Source organism: Ursus maritimus, unplaced genomic scaffold, assembly GCF_017311325.1.
Source record: "Ursus maritimus isolate PB19 unplaced genomic scaffold, ASM1731132v1 scaffold_22, whole genome shotgun sequence".
Taxonomy (NCBI): Eukaryota; Metazoa; Chordata; class Mammalia; order Carnivora; family Ursidae; genus Ursus; species Ursus maritimus.
In genome coordinates this window covers 13,547,940-13,561,378 of record NW_024424675.1, presented here as the reverse complement: position 1 = coordinate 13,561,378, position 13,439 = coordinate 13,547,940, and the positions used below count along the sequence as shown (strand labels likewise).

Below are 13,439 nucleotides of genomic sequence, written 5' to 3'. Positions count from 1 at the left end.
CATTTAATTATTCATGAAAATTATTGGTCATCAAGTTTGTAAATCATGTTTTCAGTTCACGATAATTGATAATAAACAGGAACCTTAAGAACAACTCATAGTGGCTAAAAACTAATAGCTAATCTCCTTTTCGATAAATAAGCACAAGCAACTGATTTTTACTCAGCTCTCACCAAATGCAATTGAGGAGAGTCTTAACTGTTTGATAAATATTGAAGGAGTGTTTAGTTTTAACTCATAATAAATGCAAAGCATATGGGTTTAAAGAACAAAGTAAAAAGAGATTCTAAAATAATGTTGGTTCCTACCTTTCTTTTGCCTTTTTTCAAATATTCATGCTCTACTTAAAATTTGCACCTGTATAAATTATGACTAAAGCTATTTTTACTGCTTCAAAGTAAATCTTTTACTGAATATATGGAACCTTAATCTCCGGTGTATTATGTACCAGAGGATAATAGATTTGGCAACAGAAATAGTTACATTCCATTAAAAACCAATGCTATAATTCACAACTGGACTTAAGTTCTCTTCCCAGTCCAATGATACACTTAACTTCTAAAAGGTCTAAAACAAATTTTTGAGTTTTATAATTTACAGAGTCATATTTTTTCCATTTTAAATGATAGGTTCTTATATTTATGTTGTTTTCCATGGCTTCTCAGAATAAGAGCTAAATGCCTTGACATTAAGTATGACTTGAGTAAGTTCAGTAATCTCTTGATAAGAGATGGTTTGATTATTTGATTTTTCCAATTATTAGTCATGTTATTTAATTTTTAAATACTTAACAATTTTTTTCTTATAAAAGGAACACATAATCATACAAGAAAAATGCAAATTAGAAGGAAGAAGAAAAAAGTCACCTATTATTCCAACTCTAGAGAAAACCACTGCTCACCCCTTTTGGACTTTATCCCAGTCCTTGTCTTGGCACACATCTGACATAAAGGTAAGTGCAAATACAAAATAATATACAATGTTTCTTAACCTTTTTCCTGATTATAAATGTAATCCATATGGCTCCTTGTAGAGAATTTTGAGAATATAAAAATTAAGACAAAAACATAATCCAGGAGAAAACCACCAGAGATCCCTACAATTAATATTTTAGTGCTTCCGTTAAAAGCAATCATTACTTAGCTACTTCAGAGTTCACTCAAAAGATGTGTTCTGTAGAACAGTCTTCAGCAGCATGATTAGATTTTTCAGTGTGCTGAACATTTATTCACTTCTGAGTTGGAGCCCCTGCATTCATCACGCATTTGCAATATGGGGCAACTGCACTACATTATATCCTGATGTTACAGAGATAAGCACCCAGCCTGTTCTCACCAAAAGTTCCAGGTTTGGGAAGGACGCAGAGTAGGAAATAATTACAATACAGAGTGATTAGTGCTAGCAATTGAGATAAACTCAAGATGCAATGGAGCCCAAACCTATCCTGCTGGGGAAGAAAGTGTAAGGGAAAACCAGCTTTCTGGAAGCTATGCCGTGGGGCTTTGCTCTGAGGGGTGGGTGTAGCCAAAGACTGGGAAGAGGAGAACCAGCAGGGAGCATATGCTACCCAAGAACAAAGGTAATCCCACAGGTTGGAAGATAGAAAGATCAAGACACGAGATGTGGCGGGAGAAGTCGGCATAGCCTTTGTATTTTCATAGTAAGAAGTCTGAGTTTTACTTAGATGGCAATGAGGCAATTAAGCAACAGTAACATGATCAGGGGTGCATGAAAGAGAAAGCACTCTAGTGGGAAGGGTTGAGAGACCCAGCAAGGCAGAGGCTCAGGGGGATAATAAAATATGGCACCATTCGGACTAGAAATGGAGAGGGCCTGCATGAAGGTACCTGTGACAATGAATATTGGGGACATCAAGGAGGCTTAGGATGCCCTTTAACCCTTCACATGCCACTTGGGGCCCAACCTTAGATGTTGACTATAATTGAACTCAGAACACAGGGACCTGTGCTAGATCACATATGAAGAGCAACTGGCTCAGGTTGGTTACTTCAGAGACCCTTCTAGGACAATATGACCACCGCAGAACTAGAAAGATACTCCTTTGGGCCATGATTATTTTATCTGAACTACAGGTTGAAAGAAGAGTAAATCTATTCAATACAGTTACTGAATCATAGTCATTCATAGTACGTTGATGAGACAGTGACCCAAATGGGTACACACCTGCTGGATAAACAAACACATTGGCCAGGGGGTGAGGACATTACAGATGTCGGGGGGCATTGAGGTTCAATATAAATTGTTTTCTTTTCCCACATGGGCTGGCAGCATGGTTTACTTTGCAGAGTTCCCTGAATTAAGATGACCAACCCAGAAAACTCTCCACATTTTTTAGCGCAGAACTTACAATTGTCTATAGTTAGGCCCCTGAATACTTTTATTTTCTTTAACAATTAGAACTTTCTGAAAGTTGTTTGAATTGCTCTGCGAGGGAATACTGAGTTTTCTATCACTGGAATTATTGTTTTTTAAAGAGGGCTGAAAAACCACTGGAAGAGAGGTTTTAGATGGATTAAAATACTGGTTTACAGCTTTGAGGTGAGGATTTTTTTCCCCTGTAGTTACGTAAAGACATGCTTATGTATTATTGTTTCTTTCCCTGCTATCCAGCGCCACGAAGTCCGTGAAGTTGGTATGAGAGTTCAGATATAAGGTCAGAAACCCAGATACCTAGAATTCCTTTAACACATATATTTGAAGTCTGCATTTGACTCAACTAGGTTGGATCTTCTTATAAAGCAATGACTTGTATGTTTTATTCATGCAGCCTTAATTGAGAGCTCACTTTGTGTTGTTAGATATGGAAAAATAGGTCACAGGAAAGGGCTATTGAAAATTGAATCAAATTACAGAGTACCGGAGTCTATTCCCATTGTAAAGCTTTTTAAATGAAAGAAAAGTTGATGAAAATAATCCATGATGGTATGTGAAAACAAAGTTTTCCATCAGAGGAACAAGCACTGTGAAGAATCTCTGAGAGATAGAAAACCATCATATGCAGAGAAGGTGACAAGTCCAAAAACACATGGGAGATGATGAGTCTTCCAAACGTCAGAAATATCAGAGAAAGCCCAAGAAAGGGAGATGCCATCTATGGTAGAATATGATGGAAGGGGACAGGCCATCATCTGATGACAAGTGATGCTCTTTCTACCTGAAAGATTTCAGGAAATCTTTTAAGACATGAGGTCTGAGCTGGCTTCATAAGTCTTTAAAGTTCTTAGAATTCCCTCTAACACTGCTGACTGAACTTGCTCAGGATGAAGCCACATCCCTTGGGAGTATGTTACATTGGAAAGAAGAAATGTGTGACTCAGGCAATTTGACAGTGACTCCTATTGCAAGAAAAAAATCTGTGATGCAAGGTCTTTGGGGAAGACATCCCTTCTCATACCCATTTAAGTCCTTTTCAATGCCCACAATTACTCACAGAATGTCAAGAACATAAGACAAGCTTCAGGATTAGTGTCTGAGAGATACGGAATTACCGTTAGGCTGAGAGACAAGACAAAGTGGAGAAGTTTGTAACCAGACAAATTGGGGCAAGTCCAGTCCCAGGTATCGGAATTGTTATCCTCACCACGTTTAGAGGAGATTGAAGATTTCCGTGTCTCCGATGAGATTTTTTTTTTTCTTAAGAAACTAGATTAGAGAAACGTAGGATGGAAGATGGGAAATGTCAAGGCAGTGATTGGTGAAAATGGAATTGGGAAATGTGACTAATGGGTGGGCATAGAGAAGTGAGAAGCATGATGTTAAAATGGGATCAAATGAAAAATCTGAAAGTTTATCCTGCAGGACATGGCTAAAAACAAAACAATTTCATTCTGAATGAGAACAGGATTGCTAAGAATTATTCTTCAAGCAATCTAGGATTTAAATCTCCATGTTCTAGACTCAGAATTTACATGGGCAAACTGATGCAGAAGACTTTAGGACCATGCTCCATTCTTCATATGTCTGCCTTCTTCCCATCCTCCAAGTTCAACATTAAGATTATATCCTTACATTAAGTTCTCCATGACTACTAAGCAATTTGGGCTATGCAGTTCTTTGTAATGCAACACATGGGTGTTTCAAAGCCAAGTGATTAGAAAACTAGGGGCCCCAAATACTGTTCGTGGAAATATGCATCCATAGCAGATCTGTGCCCTGCCCAGCTTCTGCTGGCCCTCTCTTCTGATTCTTCTCTTCATCAAACTGTGTCTTATAAAGCACCTGCACTCTCCCTGAGGGCTTTCTCTGGCTGCAGGATCCCTATCCAGTGTGCAAGGAGGGCCGGAAGTATCTGTGAGTTGATGCCTCCAGAAGTAGCCCTCAACACCTGTCCAATGGGAAACGTTGGGTAAATACCCCAATCCTCACCTCTCTGGTGGGACAACACAGGGGCATGTTATGCAAAGTCTCCCCAGGGTCCCCAAAGTCCTGAGCGCCCCCTGCCCACCGCCACAGTAATTCTGCTCATTAGCACACCTTTAATGGCTTTTCTTCCTTCCTTGTCTTGCCTCCTCACTCACCTTTGCCTCCAAGTGGTTCCTGGGATCACCCTCCATGTAAACTACTTGCACTCACATCCTTATCTCACACTCTACTTCTGGGGAGACCCAAGCTAAAACAGCATTTTCCCACATGAGAAAATGAACCAAATATGAAAGAAAGTAGATTTGAAATATGAAAGGAGTTAGAGCCAACAATGGCTGCTGATTAAGAATCAAGCATAGCTGTGATTAAGAACTATAGATGAGGGGTGCCTGGGTGGCACAGCGGTTAAGCGTCTGCCTTCGGCTCAGGGCGTGATCCTGGCATTGTGGGATCGAGGCCCACATCAGGCTCCTCGGCTATGAGCCTGCTTCTTCCTCTCCCACTCCCCCTGCTTGTGTTCCCTCTCTCGCTGGCTGTCTCTCTCTCTGTCAAATAAATAAATAAAATCTTTAAAAAAAAAAAAAAAAGGACTATAGATGACCCCACTGGGAGACACTGCTCAGGTTTCTCCAAGCCTTGTGGGAATTCCTCCTACCCACCTGTGCACAGCTGTGAAATACTTATTGGAAGCCGACTTTCACTGGAATCCTGAATTACTGTTCTCAGTAAACTCCAATAGTGTACTATCTAAAATGTATGAGTACCAAAGTTTAGTAATAGTGAATTCTTCCTATAGTAGTTTAATGGTATAAGCACTTGCTTATATATAAAAAATAAAATGATATATGGTTACATTTGCTCATAATAAAGAAAAAGCCTTTCAACGTTTCATTAGTTTGAGCCTTTAAGACTCCTGAAAGCCTCATGAATGCTGGTGCACACTTCGACAATTCCTGTCGTAAGTAGAGGTCACATTGGGTAAAAACTCCACTACTGCAAGCAAATGCCCACTGCTTTCTTGGCAGCCTGGCCCTTGGACCAAAAATACCTTAAACAGTGTGTTCCTAGTCTTTGAAAGAGCAAACATGCCTTTAGGGAAAAGAGGAAAAGAAAAGCACACAGCAGTCTTTTCGATGTTGGTTGTGATATTTACTCTTCTCTTTCTTGGGTCAAGGCTGCTGAGAGTAAACTGGGCTCCTCCCAGGTTCTTATCACATTCCTTCAACAGCCATTCTTCAGGAAGTTCTGCTTTCTAGAGGGAAAAACCAAAAGTACCTGGGAGGAAATCAGCCACACTTATGTTGTTCAGTGGTTCTCTGTTTGGGGTGGGTGGGGGTGGGGTGGGGGTAACACATGGCACATAGATGTTAAAACATTCACTGTTTGCAGAGAACTTCCTTTGGGTCTAGATTTCCTCTACCACCTGGAAGCCATTTTTCTAGTTGCCTATATGTGTTTTGCAAGTTCTTCTCCCTCTACTAGGCTGTAGAGGAGTTGAGGGCAAGGGTCTTGCCTAAGTTACCTCCGCATCCCTGGGACTGTGCAGAGTGAACACTGGGGTTCAGGGGTTAAGAAGGAAAGTAAACCTGAGAGGAGACTTCCACTATAGCGCCCCCTGTGGGCTCCGCTAACTTAGTCTGAATTCACCCGGTGCTTGACTTCTTCCCTTCCCTCTTGCTTCCCCTATTCCTTTACTGTCTCCCTTGGAGCCCTACATTAAGAAACCATTTGCACATGATTCTCATGTCCAGATTTTCTTCCGTGGATCACCAGCTATGAGGTCAACACTTAGGACTAAAAATCAGAGCAATATGCAAATTGATGGCTACCATTTTGTCTTAGTTAAGTGTCCTTGATTTCCAAGGAGGAGAAACCCACTCAAATGAGCTTGAATGGGAAGTTTACAGAAGCGTACCATGCCTTGGGGGAATTAGAAAGTTACCTGTAACTCATTGGGACCACACAGTCTCCCTTCTCTGATTCTCTCAGCACATGAACTTATCTATTTTGCTGCAATTCAATATTTCCTGTGATGCTTTACTCTAATGTAGTGTGTGGTTGCTTGCGCATGGCTGTGGCTTAACTAAGGAAACAAAACGTTTGCCCTGATTCTACAGAAAACCAGCTTATTCGAACTCTTAGTGCCCTAGGTCCAAATGCCAAGGGCAAAAACAAAACAAAACCCAACCACCAGAATCTGATTAGCCCACCTGGGGTCAGTGTCTTCCCCATCTCAATCAGAGGCAGCTGTGGAGGCAGGGTCCTCTTCTGAGACACAGAGCATTCTTCAGCAGTACCGTGGCATGGGTGGACTTTTTCGCAACGGATTATAAGCCCGAGGCAATGACTAACATCTCTAGAAGAATACTAACCCAAGACTTTTTTGTTCTGCCCTCAAACTGCTCAGGTTGACCCTGCCCTAACCAATCCAGCGTGAAGATTCTCACTCTTGAACGAGTCTCATCTACTCCATCTCATGGGTTTGTTCACCGTCTACCAACATGCTAGGCTAACTTTGTCTCCATGCTGACGTTTCTTCCCAGTTCCTCCGGCTGTACGGGCTTTGTCTCTGTTTCTGCAAACACTTTCCTTCCTTTATTTCCTACTTCCTCCGTGAAGCTTTTCCCAGCCTCCCCCAACGCCTACAGCACCATTAGATTTTGTTTGTTTGCCCAGGTTACATGATAAAGTCAGGGCTGTCTTCCCTACTTAGTAAGCACCTCAAAACCAGAGAGAGACAATGCCTCCTACTTCTGCTGCTTCCTCCCCAGCACCTGGCGTCATTCTGAGCACACAGTAAAACACAGCTGCTTCTGCTTAATGTGCCAATTGGAGTAGATTACCCTTTTCTCCAATACTTATTTCAATGCCTTACTCATAGGCTAAAATACAAAGTTGTTTGTACGATTGTCTCGGAACTTCCCACTTTCTCTACTTCCAATGGCCAGTCTCTGCATCTCTATGCCAGACGGCTTTCTTCTAAACAGCAGAAAGCCACTCTGGCCTCAGCACAGTTGACTGGACAATCTGGGAAATTAACTACTCGTAGCCCCCCAGCAAGGATAATTAGGAACTTCCGGATCTACAACCCAGCTCCCCTGCCCTCCGTAGATGAACTCAGGGTCTTCTACACGGCTCCCAGAGTTCCCCACTGGGCTTGAGCTCCAGTTGCCCACAGCGGTTACTTAACTTGATAAGGCACTCCTTATGGTTGCCTTCCCTTCCTGTCTCACTTCCCACTTCCCTACTAGTGTTTCCTGGGGTCACTTCCCAAATAAACTGCTTACCTTATCTCAGGGTCTACTGTTAAGGGGACCTAGGCTAAGACAAAATTGAATAAATACTCATGGAATGAATGAAAAGGTAATTTTCACCTTCTCCCTCACAGGCAGAGAAGCCAGGCCAGGGACAGGGTTGGGTTTCTCAAGACTGGGAGACTAGAAGGCTCAATTCCCACTCTGCCCCTCAAAAGTGGAAGCACCCATAAAAGGAAAGCTGCATGAAAATCCGTTTAAAGCAAAACGCACGGCATCCTGGGGGCAGCTGTGAAGTTCACAGCATCCAGCGAGGCCTAGAGAAAGCAGGTGCTGACAATACAGCTGCCCACAATTTACTGGCCCAATTTGGGATGGGTAATGTATCTTGGCAGCCCAATAACCATACCCCTACTTGTCTTGGTTTCCACCAGTCCAAGAAAAAGGAAAAGCAACCAGGAAAAAAAATAACTATGGTTAGACATTTGCTAACCTTCACAAACAACATTTGACTTGAGCTGTGAAATCAGAGAAATGTCCCCTTTCTTGCATCTTAAATTTTAGAACAATGTCTAGCTGCTGAAATCATTTTTCAGAAACGAAGCATACAAAAGCCCTATAAATGGATGACAGGAAAAAAAGAAAAACAGTTAACCTCTGATGAACTGAGAGCAAGCAGCTTGAGTATTTCTGATGGCTGATTGCATAATTCGACTTCTTGAACATTTAATGTGTTATTCCTTTGTTTGCTGGAGGAATGCAATTGCTCAAAGAAATGTGAAAAGACTTGACAAGGACTGTTTTCATGATTATCTACCAAGTTCTTGGTTTAACTTGTTTGCTTAACCCAATGTCTACTTGTGATCTCTTCGCAAGGTTCTGAATTTCATTACCTCTTCCCTGAAAGAGAAGTTAATCTGCTTGCTCATCATAGGTCACTGCACATTAGCACTTTCTAATAATTAGTTCCAAGCCCCAGTTTCTAGACAACTAGCCAGTTCAGCAAAATTTTACTTCATAAGAAATTGACCTATTTTCAGCAGAACCTCTGCAACCAGTGCAAAATGTAATATCTCATAGAACTGTGCTAATTTGTCGTTATAGCCAAAATGATTTGCGACAGCAAAGCAACAATTAGAGCAAATGATCCTTGTCTCTTCATTGGGGGAAATCTACAAGACATCTCTGTCATAACCTGTAATTTGAGATCTGCCTGGCTGTCCTGATGAGAACCACCGTTAATGAACTTGTAAAATTCTCATTGTCTTCTATTGTAAAAACGGAGAGGAAGTTTCCTGCCCAGCTATGCCTAATCAGGTGAGGAACACCCTCGCTGCTGTAGACTTGAACTTCAATAAATGTTTTGTCTTCTCAGAAAAATAGCATGCTAAATGGGGGAGGGGTTTACATCCAGGCGAGATAGATGGAGAGAGCCTTTAGTTTAACAGACGAAGGATATCTTCCTACTGTAAATCATGGTGGTAGCCAGAATAATGGGCCCTTCCCCCAAAATGTCCACATCCTAATCCCTGGAACCTGTGACTATGTTACCCTACATAGCAAAATGGGATTTTGCTGATATGATTAAGTTAAGGATCTTGAGATGTGGTGTTATCCTGGATTATCCGGGTAGGTCCAACCTAATCACAAGGATCCTTAAAATCAAACAAACTTTCCCTGTTGCAGTCACAGGGAAATGGGACTATGAAAGAATGGTCAAAAACATGTAATCTTGCTGGCTTTAAAAATGGAGAAAGGGGCCAAAGGAATGTGGCTGGCTTCTAGAAGCTGGAGGAGAAAAAAAAAACAAACAGATTCTCTCCTAGAGCCTCCAGAAAGGTTGGCTACACTGCTGACACCTTAATTTTAGCCCCATAAGACCTGGGTCAGACTTCTGACCTCCAGAACCGTAAGATAGGAAGTTCGTGTTGTTTTCAGCCACCACATCCTCAGTGACTTGTTGCTGCAGCCACAGAAAACTAATAATTATGATAAATAACTCTTGAAAAAAAACTTATGTAAGAAAAAATATATTATGATAGTAAAGTTTATTTCTTCTCCCCAAAAATATCCAGACATGTAGTTTTTCTTTTATCTTTTCTCCTTCACATTATGGCCTTTCATTCTTTTTATAAAAGAATAAAATGTTTATTACAGTTGAGCATCAAGTTCCCTTTAATCTTAACCCCCAGGGGCATGCCCTGATCCACTCCATCAGCCATAGTCATATTTCAATATGTATATGTACCCATTTTTAAAAATACTAATTTTAAATGATACTAATGATCCATAATCAATTTACAGCACTATTTTATGTGTGCTTTCTCAATTTTTATATATAAGGTGGTAGAATGAAGGGTCGTTTGACAAGAGCTGAAAACAAAGGACACAAAGGTGCTACCAAAGATGACACATCTTCAGAGAGAAAGAGGGGAGATAAGCTTCCTGACCCCTCCCTGTCTTTCCTTTGCTGTCCTACCTCCTGGCTCCTACCCATGCCTCCCATGGGCTGAATTGAGCCAAAGCCAGCCGGCTGGGAAGTCTGAGAAATGTAGCTTGCAGGATGAGCCTTCTGCAATGCAGAGGAGAGCAGGGGAAGTGTGGAGAGTGGATCAGAGAGCAAGCAGACAAATGTCTGGCACATGCTTTGTAGGGTATATTCTGGATTTATAATGAAGTCCTTAAAAAAAAAAGTTTTGCTTTTCAGCTTTCCAGGGTGAAGAACATAGCTTCGTTTTGTTGTTTATGCCAAGGGACCTTTGAATGCTTAAAAGGAAAATCCAAAGGGAGTCCCTACCATGCAGGAGGGGACCTACTGGGTCAGGAGCCCCCCTCCCCCCCCCCGGTTGGCAGGTCCCTTGCAGCTGGAGCCCTCATTCACCATTCTGCTGTTAATTGTATCTTCCAGCTTCTGAGTGGAAAGAAGCACTCTAGAATCATGATCTCTGGGAAGTGGAAGAAATGAAGCAGAGTGTTCCCAGGGTTGCCAGATGATTTCAATACAAATATCAGACATGGAGGAGTAAAAAATTAACAAAACAGCAACCAAAATAATACAATAAGAGAAGATTTCTGGAAATAATCTACAACATCCAATACTTTGTATTAAAGAGAGTATTATCCCATTTTTCATTTTCCAGGAACTTATGTTTTATACCCTCAACTGTAAGAGTATCACATAGAGAACAAGCAGAAAGATTGTTCATTGATCAAATAATGACATGAAAAATAAAAATGACTTAGATTGTTCCAGACTTTTATAACACTCACAGGGGTTGCTGACACATTTCTTCAATGCTTTTTCCAGAGTAAAAGTGCAAATCCTGAACACTGTCAGAACAAAACACCATGACCATAGGTTTGATGAACTTGCCCTAGAGAGTACCAGTAGGGTCTTCCCTGGTCAGACAGAAACTATAGACCAACACTGTCCAATAGAAATACCATGTAAGCCATGTTTGAAAAAGTAAAAGGAAACAGGTAAAATTTTAAGAACACTTGTAGGGGGCGCCTGGGTGGCTCAGGCTGTTCGTTGAGCATCCAACTCTTGGTTTTGGCTCGGGTCATGATCTCGGGGTCGTGAGCTCGAGCCCTGCATCTGGCTGCACACTCAGCATAGAGTCAGCCTAAGATTCTCTCTCTCTCCCTCCCCCCACCCTATCCCCCCTCCCTGTGCCCCTCCCCCACTCCCTCTCTCAAATCAATCTTTAAAACAAACGCTTTTTTTAAAAAATATTTTTATTATATTATGTTAGTCACCATACAGTACATCCCTGGTTCTCTGATGTAAAGTTCGATGATTTATTAGTTGCGTATAATACCCAGTGCACTATGCAATACGTGCCCTCCTTACTACCCATCACCAGCCTATCCCGTTCCCCCACCCCCCTCCCCCTGAAGCCCTCAGTCTGAAACCAAACGCTTTTAACTCAATATATCAAAAATATTTCAACATGTGATCAATATAAAAATTAACTAGTTTTGCTGCTTTTCAAATCTGATCTTTGAAATCTTACGTGTATTTTATGCTTATACCATGTGTCAAGTTAGATACTAAATTTTTATCAGAAATACTGATCTGTATTTAGATTTACAAAATGTATAGTTGGTAAGAAAAATTCATATACTCGAGTTGTTCCAAGCATGCATAAAAATATCTTCCAAAAACTATAATTTTTAAAATTTAATTTTTAAATTAAATTAAATTAAATTAAAAATTCAGTGTAACTCACAATGGCCACATTTGCTGTGCTCAGTACACAGCTGCGGTTCACGGCTACCACACTGAACAACAAAACACTGGATCAGAGACCATGACTGTCAGAACACGTGACAGGTTCAAGGAGCAAAACTCCACGTAAGAATGGGTGGATGTCGGTGGAAGCTTCTGAGAAAGGAAATCAGCCTAAATGTCCAAAAGCTGTTACAGAAAGGATGGAGGTCCCCGGGGCAGCAGAGTGGACCTGGAAAGTGATCTGTACACTATCAGACAGGGTTCTTTGGTGCAAATGACAGAAATTTGACTCAAACTGGCTTTGACAGTGAAGGTTCTCTGTTGGCTCAAGTAACTAAAAAGTCTGCAGGGTCTGCAATGAGAAGCTCAAGCATGGCTAAATCCAGGAGCTCAGAGGCACCTGGGTGGCTCAGTCGGTTAAGCGTCTGCCTTTGGCTCAAGTCATGATCCCAGCGTCCTGGGGTCCAGACCCCAGTTGGGCTCCCCGCTCAGTGGGGAGTCTGGTGCTCGCCCTGTTTGTGCTCTCTCGCACGTGCTCTCTGTCAAATAAATAAAACCTTTAAAAAAAAAATCCAGGGGCTCAACTAACATCATTAGGAATTTCTTTTGCTCAGTCCCCCAGCATCTGTGCCCCTGGGACTGCTTTAAATCTCAGAGTTTCTCCAACCATGGCAAGATGGCCACCAGCTATCCCAGTGTTACGTCCCATCCTTAACATCCCTACCAGAAAGAGCATGTTTCTTTCCTAAAAGCCTAAACAAAAGTGTGAGAGCAGATGCTCATTTCTCACCTAATCCCCAGGCCTGATTTATTTCCTAGCCTTGGAAACGAAGGGTCAGATCTGCCTATTCAAACCACATACGCCAGCTGAGGAACAGTGGTTCTTTCAAGGGAAAATCAGGTTCCTGTAGCTGGGAGGGGAGAGAAGGGATGCTGGGCAGGAAAAGTCCCTTCTATGGCAAATCAAGACTCTTAGCAATGAGGCTTTTTTGGTTCTCCAAAACTGATTATGGTTATTCAGAATTCATGTAGCTTCATGAGGAAGATGGCATTGTCTGCCAAGTGCCTCACCTCTTTTTGCCATTAGTCATATGGAAATCCATACCTTTTTCAAGCTACCCAACCTTGAAGTTGTTTAAATTCACTCTGCTTTTGGGTTTGCATCTGTGAAACAGGATCAAGAATAGGACCTACCTCATACATTTATAATTAAATAAGTTAATATTTGTGAAGTGCTACCAATAGAGTCTGGCAGATGCCAAGGGCAAAAAAAAAGGCAAAAAACCCACCACAAAACACTATGCAAAAATGTATTATTTTTCTTAGAAGATTGGCTTCTCACATGAGCTCATATATGCTTCTTCCCATCAGGGTGGTTTCCAGAAAGGAGAAACTGAAGGTGTTTATTGAATGAGTGAATCCATTTTCAAAGAATAGGTACATGTTTCTTCAGAGACACACCCCTGTCCGTAAATACGATTTGCTTGTATTGTCCTTTTCCTCTGAGCACACAGCATTTAAATTAAACTGCAATGCAGCCCTCCTATCAAGTATGCTCCAATATGCAA

General features: G+C 41.5%; 1 long non-coding RNA gene across 1 annotated transcript; it reads left to right on the top strand.

Annotated features, from left to right (window-relative positions):
- Positions 1 to 835: 835 nt before the first annotated feature.
- Positions 836 to 10,891, top strand: LOC103674433. The gene is made up of 3 exons (XR_571641.2): positions 836 to 952; positions 8,742 to 8,954; positions 10,546 to 10,891. It is a non-coding gene; the product is annotated as an uncharacterized LOC103674433 (long non-coding RNA).
- The last annotated feature ends 2,548 nt before the right edge of the window (positions 10,892 to 13,439 follow it).